The sequence below is a fragment of the Quercus suber genome, unplaced genomic scaffold, assembly GCF_002906115.3.
Source record: "Quercus suber isolate HL8 unplaced genomic scaffold, Cork oak 2.0 scaffold_631, whole genome shotgun sequence".
NCBI classification, from domain to species: Eukaryota; Viridiplantae; Streptophyta; class Magnoliopsida; order Fagales; family Fagaceae; genus Quercus; species Quercus suber.
The window spans coordinates 181,824-191,417 of record NW_027070073.1 but is presented as its reverse complement, the minus strand read 5'-3'; positions in this window follow the sequence as shown (position 1 = coordinate 191,417).

The window sequence follows — 9,594 nt, the reverse complement described above, 5'->3', positions numbered from 1 at the left end:
TTTATGTCTGGCTCTCTCTCTCTCTCTCTCTCCTCTACCATTGTTCCACCTACATATGTTGCCGGCAGGAAAAAAAAAAAAAAAAAACACCAAGCCGATCACTGTTTCTTTGCATACAAAACGATCCATATCTGTTAAATTTGGATCAAGCATCCAAATCGAGGAGAACTTCTATTTTTTATTTCTAAAAAAAAAAAAAACCAGCTGAAAATAGGATAAATCTAAATTTTCTTACTTCTAATTATTATTATTTTTCCGAACTAGTACTCATTATTTCAGTAAATTCAGATTCTTTGGTTGCCAAGTGCCAACAGGCGAATGAACATGGGGGAAATTATAGCCCTCAACAAACAAAAACTACTAATACCCTTATAGTCAGACATGAATTCTAGACATCTATGACTCTATACTACGTTAGAATCAAAGTCTGCAGAGACATTAGTAAAAGAGAAGACAGAGTTCAGGTCAGAAATGAATCCAACTAAGTTAGAATCAAAGACTGCAAATAGACTAGGTAAAAGGGCACATGAATACAACGGCGTCTATGCAATGTTAGACTGATATGGTCATAATAATAATTTAAATTTTAAACAGAGTACTCACAAAAATAGAAACAGTGTTCGGCTTTTTTTTTTTTTGCTGGCAACTTGTGGAGGTGGAACAATAGTAGAGGAGCAATGGAGGAGGAGGAGATAGAGAGAGAGAGAGAAACGTAGAAAGAGAGAGTCAGACGTCAAATTTTATTGGGTTTAAAGATATGTGTAAAATATAATAAATGAGGATAATTAATAAGATTCTAATAAAAATATTTGTAATAATGAGGGTCTTTTTTTAACCGTTGGATTTACTTAAATCCAATGGTTTAGAAAAGATGTAACTCTAAAGAGTTACACCAGGTGTAACTTGAACCCATCTCATATCACTATTAGGAAATCTAATTCTTGTGATTATAAATTCTCAAGAATTTAAACTTGCGAGATTTGAAATACTCAACATTCGAGCATGCTTAATTAGAAATTTTAAACCTTTGATGTGTATTCCTTTGACTACTTAATTAATGTTTATTTTTCTCATCAAAAAAAGATTCAATGTTTATTTAAAGCCCCATGACATTCATCTTTGCAAGGTAAAAAACACTAGTAGAAAATTATATATGTAATGTATACATATATCCAATGTTAATAAGACTTTTCTACCCAGAGAAAGGAGGAAGAAATTCATGGGCCGACTTTGTTGATATGTATTTTCTACCTAAAAATTTGGGTCGTTTTAAGGGAATACTTCGGCGTAATTGGGTCGATCTAAGTTTTTACTTTTCAGTCTCCGTTCTAATTTGCGTAAACTAACCAAAGATACTAGTTCGGCGAGTCAGAAAATTTGGTCAAATTGTGTGATTTTAGAACTTGGTGCTAGACAAAATGCATATATAACAAAATCAGTTCAACTTATGACATGATTTTATTTTAAAGTTGACCCAGAATCCAATTGAATAAGTTCTCTGGTTTGTTAAACACCCCGCTAAACTTTGAAAAAATTGACTTGTAATTGATACGTCTCTTAGTACGTTGTCTGGGGTTTGATAACATGATTATATATATTTCACCGCTACCAAGTTATTAGTTGGGGTTTAATTTGTTGAAACAATAACTCTAGAGATACAAATATGTTCACAAAAATATATTTCACAATTACCGATGTAGTAAGTTGTTAACGATAGATAATAGAGTAATGCTTGTAATGGACTTAGATAAGCGAGGTGAGACTAGAACTTTAGATAAGGGAGTGGTTATTGTATGAACTATATATTTATATATATTTAAATTCAAAACAAAAAATACTAAGATTTAAAACTAATTAATCCATGAAAAATAAAAATTGCATGCATTTAGTGTTAACAAAATATAAACAAATGAATATTCTTAATACATTTCTTATCAACCATCTATTAAAATTGAATTAGACAAGTTTTAAATCCTAAAAATCCTATATGATCGATTATGTATTAAGGTTGCCTTTGGTTCAATGTAAATCGAATTCCGAGTGTAAAATGAATGCAGGAGAAAGTAAATTCCCGTAAGGAAAATAAAATCCGAGTGTTTAGTTCTGCAATGGAAAATAGTCTAGAAAACGTTTTTCGGTGTTTGGTAACATTTTGAAAATGCTATTTTCCTACAAATTTTTCACATTTTCTCAGCCATTTTCTTAGCTTCTAAACAAATTTTATAACAGAAAAATTCTCACATTTTCTTAGGATCCAAATAAATATTATTATAGAGAATCAAAATATATAAACAATAAAAGAAACAAAAATCAAAAATCAAAATCACAAGACCAATCGAGAGAGAGAGAGAGAGAGAGAGAGAGATTAAGTGACACAGAGAGAGAGAGAGAGAGAGAGAGAGAGAGAGAGAGAGAGATCGGTTCGTGGTGGCTCGATCTATGAGTGGGTCACTCACTGGGTGGTTCGATCTAGGAGTGGGTTGCGCACACGGTGGACAAATTGGCTCAAGGGTGGGTTGCTCATGGCGGTTCGATTGGCTTAGGGGTGGGTCGTTTACTAGGTTATGGACTCATCGTGGTTCGATCTATTTTCTGGTGGCTACCCTGAGAACGAGGGATGGATCGGCGAAGGATGAGGACAAGGGATGGGTCGGCAGAGTACCCTCTCCTTGCTCGGCTTGAGGGATGGGTCTTCTTTCTTTGGGTGTGAGTCCGGCGAGGATGTGCTTCAGGTGGAGTGATCTAGGCAGAGGGGGCAGCACGATCTGGGCTGGCCTTTGCTTGGTTGGGCTGGGCGGCTAGAGCTTGGCGTCAAATTGTGTGTGTGGAGTTGAGGTTGGTGTGTGGCTGGAGCTGAAATGAGGTTGGTGTGTGTGTGAGGAGTGTGTGAGTCCAGAAATGATTTGAAGGTAAAACATAAGCGTAATTCATTTTTCGGGTCAAAGGGCTTATTTTATGGTCAAAGTTTATGATTTTTCGGAAAACTCTATTTTACATGTGCACCCAAACACACTACTGGGTGTAAAATATTTTCCGGAAATCATTTACACCTAAAACAAACATAGCCTAAATATTTTTTAGCGGTTTCCCTTTTAATTTACAAATTCAAAGGATCATTATTTATATATATATATATATACATTGCAAAATACAATTTTATTAATATTCATGGTTGAAAATTTCCGATTCGTAGTTGCAATAAAAACATTGAAAAAGTAAGTATGAGTACAATAACTCCATAAATAAGTTGATAGATTGTTGATTTTCTACTCTTTACTAAAAATAATTGATGAATAAAAAATATATAGTTTCTTTGGATTATTACTATCATACTCATCAAAATTTTGAGGGGGAAAAAAAAACCTAATATGAAATATATTGATAAAAAAAGAGGAAATATATTATTAAAAAAACATTGCTTGAAAGTCATTAGCTTCTTATTTCTTGGTTTACCCTTAATTAATCCTGATTAGGAGATGATGTTTTGAATACTAAACGATTTTGGCCGCATGAAACACGTACAAAAGACTTAAAAAATATTTTTTAAATGTTTTATGTTAAAAGGATTTTTTTTTTTTTGGTTGTTGTTATGGTTGTTGGAGGAGGGCCATGCATGGCCAATGCTTATGGACTAGTCGACCATTTCATTTTTGTTTATTTATTTTTACGATCCATTTGAGTCCAGTGAATTTAGGTAATCAAAATTTTAAATATATATATATATATATTGTATATATATATATATATATATATTTATATATATGTATGTATGTTATAAAATTTGTTATTAATTTTATTTTGAGATGATAGGGGACATATATTATTAAAAAATTTGGAGGTGACCCCTTGGTTTGAAATGGTTTTATCACTGCAAGTAAGAACGAATAAAAAAAATTATCAATTTAAGTATTTTAAAAGAAAATTTCTTAAACAATTGTGTTGCCTGTAACGTACATATTTGTATCTACAACATTTTACATATTTGTTTAATTTATAATGTAAGATTTATTTTGCTAGTTCAATGTAAACCTATAATTATTTAATTATATATTGTAAATATAGTGTAGTCTAGTAAAAAAATATTATGTTTCGTGAGTATACACTAATCCCTTTCATAACTGTGAGTCTTACGTTGCGTGTTGTGAGCGGGTGAGTGTACACACTTGAAACATGATATACACACTCTTTCTCTAGTCTAAGTCTAATGCATTTATGTTGTTAAATTGGCTTGGGAAAGTGGCATGAGTTAAATAATATTATGTGTCAGGTATATATGCTAACTCTCTCATAAATGTGGGTCTTACATTGCATGTGCGGGTGGGTGTATACACTCGAAACATTATATACATTATTTCTAATCTAAGACTAATGCATTTATGTTATTAAATTGGCTTAAGAATCAAAAACACATCTTTAAGTTATCAAATAGTTAGCCAAGTGCTCTCGTGTGCTCGTGCACGTAGAAGCAGGTGTTAGTCTTGTAGCTCTTGCAAGAGTTAGAGTGGCCTTCCTTGGGTGAGGCTGGGGGTGGGGTTGGTAGGTAGTCACACCTGTTGTTAGAGTGGCTAAAGGAGGAAGCATACAATGTAAGAAGAGCTTGAAGTGTTATGGAGGAAATTATCCTTCATTGAGGAGGAGGATGAAGGAATTGAACTTGGAAGCAGTAGTACCAAAACTGCAAAAGAGATAGGAAAAAACTGCGCTGTCATGAAGATAATGACCCATAGAAGCATAAGATTAGATGCACTGAGAAAGAACTTAAGGATGTTGTAGAAAACAAACAAGAGAGTTAACTTTTCTGAGTTAGAGGTGGATTTGTTTCTGGTGGAGTTTGGAGATGGGAAAGATAAGAAGAAAGTGTTGGATATGTGTCCATGGAGCTATGAGAAACAGCTAGTGCTAATCCAAGACTTTGAAGGAGAGTTAACCCTATGGAGATTGAGCTAAAATGGTCACCTTTTTGGATTCAGATTTTCAATCTACCTTTAAAGTGTAGAACAAGGGAAATTGGGTGGGCGATTGGCTCCATGATGGGGACAGTCATGGAGGTCGATGTTCCCAAATCAGGAGTTCACTAGGGCAAATGCCTTCGGGTGAGGGTCCGTATTGATGTCACAAAAGACTCATTCGAGACAAACGAGTTACCATTGAAGGAGGAGAGTATAGGTGGGTTAACTCTAAATATGAGAGACTTCCTAACTTTTGTTATCATTGTGGCCTGCTTAACCATGCACTAAAAGAATGTCCAGAATCACCATAGATGCCTAACTGGTGGAGGGCTACCTATAATATGGGGCTTGGTTGAGAGGAGAACCAAGTAGAACGAGCTCGAAAGACCTATTCAAGCATGGTTGGGAAGGAGACCAAGAAGGCAGAGACTAGGTAGCCGAAGCTAAGCCAGAGAAGACAATAGTGCCGCCCCGCGTGCTTGGGGAAAAGGAAGAGGTGGGTAGGGATCACGTGATTAAGCTGACTTCTCAAGGTGGCAGTAGCTCAACCTGGGAGGAATTAAAGTCAAGTGCTCCAAAATATCTGATAGAGAAGTTGCATGAAAGTGGTAAGGTCAATAGGTCGGGGGGAAAGACAAAAGAGCAGGTATCCCCGTTGAGTGAAAATTCATTAGTCCTAACACAACCCAGGCCGAACCTATAAAAGACTTGCAATGGGAAAAAGCAACACGTTAGGTGCAAGAGCCAAATTTTGAGTTTGTGATGGCGCCAAACCCAGGTTTAAATGACAAGGAAGGAAGCCTAATCAAGTTAGAGAGTGGGCAAGGCGCAATGGCAATGAGTTTTGATCTGAAACTTGATTGGACCGAGGAAAAGTTGGGCCCTAAAAGTGGGCACTAGAAACGCTTGGCAAGAGGGATGAAAGTGGATCCAACCCACGATGAAACAAGCCCAATTAATCAGAAACGTGAGGGCCCAACCCCGTTAAAAGAGTTGGACCGGAATGTTTGTGTTTAGAAAAGAAGAAAGGGCACGAAACAAAGCAGTTCAACACTAGAGGAAGTAAAGGAAAGGGATGGCGGTGAGGTAGTGGCTGCGATGCAGCACCACCAAGCCCCATGAGTATTATAGCATGGAACTGATGGAGATTAGGGTCCTCCTTAGTGGTTTGAACCTTTACCGACGAGGTGAGAGCAAAAGACCCACTTTTGGTATTTCTTGCAAAGACTAAGGCTGGTACGAGCAGGATTATAGGGATTCAGGCCAAACTGGAGTATATGCAAGGCATTGTAGTGCAAAGTGATGGGCGAAGTGGCGGCTTGGAATTATTGTGGAGAGAAGGCATTGAGGTAAGCTTCAAAAGCTACTCTAATTCCCATATTGATGTGATTATACGCGAAGAACCAACATCAAGTCCATGGCGTGCTACGGGCTTCTATGGCCAACTCGAAACTGAAAAAAGAAATATTTCTTGGCAACTGTTGGAAGCTTTGAAAGTTCAGTGTGACCTTTCGTGGATTGTATTTGGGGATTTCAACGAAATCGTGTGCAATAATGAAATGTCAGGGGGTTTGGACAGAGATGCTAGGCAGATGAAGGGGTTTTGAGATTGTTTAAGTAGGTGTGGGTTGTTTAACTTGGGCTTTGTGGGACAACGATTCACATGGTGTAATGGTCGCCTAGGCAATCAAAGTAAGAAGCTCTGCTTGGACAGGATGGTAGCAAATGAGGCTTGGATAAGGAAGTTCTCGGAAGCTTGTGTTCATCATTTCTCTATGTCTATATTGGACCATTGGCTGTTGGCTCTTTCCCTCAAGCGAAGCCAGCCAAGAATTTAGGTGAAGAAGCGGTTCTTTTTTAGGGTTATGTGGACAAGGGAGGAAGGATGCAAGGAAGTGGTGGAGTTGGCTTGGGATCCATTTCGGGGTGACCCGAAGATTAAAATCACGGATAGATTGAAAAGCTGTCAGGAACAATTGAAAAGGTGGAATTGGAAGGTTTTTGACAATGTAAACAACGTACTCAAACAAAAGCAAGGTAAGCTTCAACTACTAGAAGCCATTGAATGCACTCATGAGAAGGCTAAGGAGATTTGAAAGTTGAAACTTGAGATCAATGAGACTTTGACAAGAGAGAGGAAATCATGTGGAACCAGAGGTCTACAGAACTTTGGATCAAATGGGGTGATCGAAATACAAAGTTTTTTCATGTTACTACCAGTTAAAGGTGCCGAAGAAACAGAATTGTGGGTTTGCAGATTTGGAGGGGGTGTGGCAAGAAGACTAGGGAAGGATTGAAGGAATAATCATGGAGTATTTTGATACTATTTTTAAGTCGGACTATCCAACCAACTTTTAAGCTAGTTTGAGTTCAATCACTACCTGAGTCGCCACTGAGATGAATGAGGGGCTGTTGACAGAGTACAAGGTAGAGGAAGTATGGCGAGCTCTCAAACAAATGCACTCCACAAAAGCTCCAAGCTCGGATGATATGTCTCCTATATTCTATCAAAAATATTGGGATATAGTAGGCTCGGATGTTATAAAATGTGTGTTGAATGCACTTAATTTTGGTGTGATGCCTAGTGATCTCAATGAAACCTTTATCTACCTTATTCCTTAAGTCAAATCACCCTAGAAAATCACTGAATTCAGACCCATAAGCTTAAAAAAAAAAAAAAAAAAATCCTCAGCAGCCGCCCCAGTTGACTAATAATAAAAGTGAAAGAAAATAAATCGTATTCAAGTGTGGAAGTATTGTGTACAACACTCGGACTGAAAGTGTGGGTCTGAGTTATACGAAAGTCATCTGAATTTTGTTGTGAAACTATCGTGAATGTACCATCCAAGGAAGTGGCCTAACGCCTAACGGTGAAAAACCCCCGTGACCTATTACCTTGCGATGTGAATAGCAATACATCAATTCGGGTGGTATTTTTCAAGTTACGCCATGCATAACAGAGTTTAGGCACACACTTAAAAGTCTCATATTTCATTAAATTATTAATAAAATAATTGGAGACACAACATCATTCTTTTACAATGAATAAATTAATAAGTATGCAAAAAAAGAAAGTTATAAGAGCACTTACATCTAAGTGTATGATAGAAAAATATGTAAATTTTATACATTTTTGCCTAAAAATACTAACACTAGTTAGTATATAATTGTTTAAATGTATAAGTTTATTAAGATAATCATGTAAATTTATATTGACATTTTTTATTTTGTATTTAGTTTTTTTATTTCTTTCTTTATGTATCTTAAGAATAAAGAAATATAGCAAATGGTAGTAATGGTATGTAAAGAAAGAAAAACAAGAAAATTTGATATTTTATTGAAATGTAGTGTTAAATGAATATAATTTTTTTTTTTTTGAGAAGAGAATATAATTTAATGTAAAGAGTTTTAAAAAATGAGCATATAAAGTATAAAAAATAAATTCTTACGTTAAAAAAGAGAAACAATTTTGCAGAAGCGGATTTGTGATGTAAACTTTGTCACGAAATGGTTGTGAAAAAATATTTTACAAATGGACCTTGTGATCTGAAGAGAGTGGAAAATCGTAGACGTACGTTTTTCAACGCAAATGGACAAAATATGACATTGACGTGTGCTTTTGAGAAGGGAAAAGTTTGATGTTGGGTTGAGTTGGGTCCAGAAGTGTTGTTCCTTTCATGACTTGCGGGCTCAGAGAAAGAAAGTCCCAAAGGGCAAACTTAAAACATCTATCGTATTTTGTTCCAGTGCATCTCTGCGTTCTTTATTTTTCTTTCTCTTTCCATGAAACCAAAAATATATGGTGAATCTCTTCCCAGCTTCTCTCTTTTTTTCTTTTTTCGTTTCCCTTTTGTATGTAGCTGTTATTGAATATTGGCTATATTAATTGAATTATATATTTTAAAATAAAATCCAATTCATTCTCTCGATTCTTACTTCAATAATCAAATTAGTACCTCAATTATACTTAAAAAAAAAAAATTTAGTTAGTCACTTTGTAAAAATGAATCAATCTGATTATTCTTTGTTTATTAAAAATTTAACTGAAAACATTCACAAGATAGGTCATTTAATATATCCTGTTGTTTGATAAATATCATTTTTTAAAAGGATTAAATGGTTATATTTCTTAACAAATTTTATAGAAGGACCAATTTGATGTATTTTGATAAAGTAGGGTTATTCTTTCCATTTTTCTTTTTAATAAACAAAGAATAACCAGATTTTTATATAGCACTCCATTCATACTGATTACTGAGTTATAGTCATTTCATATTTTGTATTATTATCCACAACGCTTTCGAGTTTCGATGAATCAAATTAATTTGAAACACTTTCTCAAAATAATAATAATAATAATAATAATAATTTGAAACACATATCTAAACCTTCTCTCTCTCTCTCTCTCTCTCTCTCAATTAAACAGAGAGACAAAAGTTAAACTCATTTAGTTGTTTGATTTTAATAAGCTTGTTCTATCATTGTTTGGATTGACTCATTAAGTTTGTTAATTAATGGTCCAATAATGGGTTTACCAAAACAATTATAATCAAATTGAAAAATGGGTTGATGGAATTTATCTCCTATTAAGATTTTATTACCTATTTGACTTTTGGTTTGTGTAGAAGTTAAGTTTTTTTTTTTT